General features: G+C 45.9%; 1 protein-coding gene across 1 annotated transcript in view; it reads right to left on the bottom strand.

Annotated features, from left to right (window-relative positions):
* RIPK4 (receptor interacting serine/threonine kinase 4) overlaps positions 1-1,452 on the bottom strand; it is a gene marked incomplete in the record, with an annotated part of 32,221 nt that overhangs the window by 5,006 nt on the left and 25,763 nt on the right.

Here is a 1,452-nt window from a genome sequence, read left to right as displayed (position 1 = left end):
TGGAGGACCCCAGGCCCAGCCTTTGGAACAAAAACAGTCTAGTTAACACAAAAGTCCTGCCACATGATCAGGAGGTTGGATGTGCATGAAGACAATTCTCCTCCCTCCCATGAAATCTTCTCAAGTATGAGGTGAAGAAAATGGAGCCCACCCAGTGAGGTGTGTATTTAAACACGTGCTGGTAATCCTCTCTCAAGCACAAATGCAAGATGTCATTTGAACATATTTGACCTGAAGAAAATATTCTTTTTCCTTTTTCTTTTTAAATTGCCAAAGGGTGCATGCACTTGCTTGAGACAGAGAGAACAGTCCTCGAAAGTGTATGATCATGCTGCAAATCCTTTCTCCAACCTGTTGAGACTTGGGGTACACATGCACATGGCATGCTTTCCAAGCCACTGTGGCCATGTGGGATCCAACTCCCTTTAACCACTAACCTATGGGTTAGCCCCTCAACAGGATGTTCTAGAACATATATCCTCATGAGAGATGTCCTGGGTAGTCTTTAACTTGGCCCTAAATTTCCTTATCAACTTACTGCCGTGGCTCACCTCCAGCCACTCTGGGCCTTCTACAATTCTGTCTTTGGGGAAAATGCTCGTTTTATTTTGTTTTGCTTTCTCCCCAAATGCCCTCTTTCACCCAAGATTCTAAAAATCCCAAGAGGCCTGCAATGTCCAGGAAGGGGCCTCCCCTCTAAGAGGATGTCCCATTCCTCTAGGAAAAACAAAACATCCCTCCCTGATGGTCACAGCCTTTGCAGGACCGTCTGGCACTGGACGCCCTTGCTCTGTAGCCTGAATATATATATATTCACATTCCCCTAGCTGGCCAGGGACAGGACAAGCTCCAACTCCAGTACCTTCAGGTAGCCACAGTGGGTGGGGTGGGGAAGCACCTTCTAAAGGGAAGGTCCATCAGAATTAACATACAAAGGTAAGATTAGCTACCTGAGAAAGGCCCCATTCTACCTGGCTGTCTGCATGGAGGCCAGAGCACTGTAACATCCAAGGATAACCAGTTTGAACAATGCATGGGCAGAAAGTATGGGCATGATTATGCAGCACTGTAGAGAAAAGGGGTGCAGGCTGGTGTCTATGAGGGCATTTCAAAAGTTATGTGGAAAACTGGAATTAAAGTATAAGTTTATTTTAGCATAAGAAAATTTTGAGATCCCTGTATACCTTTTATCATAATGTGCATTTCCCATAAAATTTGTAGACCTCTCTTATGAGAAAGATCTTCAGATTGTGGGACTCATCACTGGGCTCACTGGCTGGGACTTGAGTTTCTCCATCTATGAGTGCCACTCGGCCTCTGCCCCAGTGTTGGTATCAACAAGTGGCCCAGCCTGCTCTCCTGACACCCAGGATAACCAGCGTGTACATCTTTGGGCTTGCACTCAGGGACCAACTATGTCACTGACATCCAAAATGAGATAGTTTAGGGAAA

This window comes from Tupaia chinensis, unplaced genomic scaffold (assembly GCF_000334495.1).
Source record: "Tupaia chinensis unplaced genomic scaffold, TupChi_1.0 Scaffold000492_1, whole genome shotgun sequence".
NCBI lineage: Eukaryota > Metazoa > Chordata > Mammalia > Scandentia > Tupaiidae > Tupaia > Tupaia belangeri.
The sequence above is the reverse complement of the archived record's forward strand: the minus strand, read 5'-3'. Positions and strand labels throughout refer to the sequence as shown.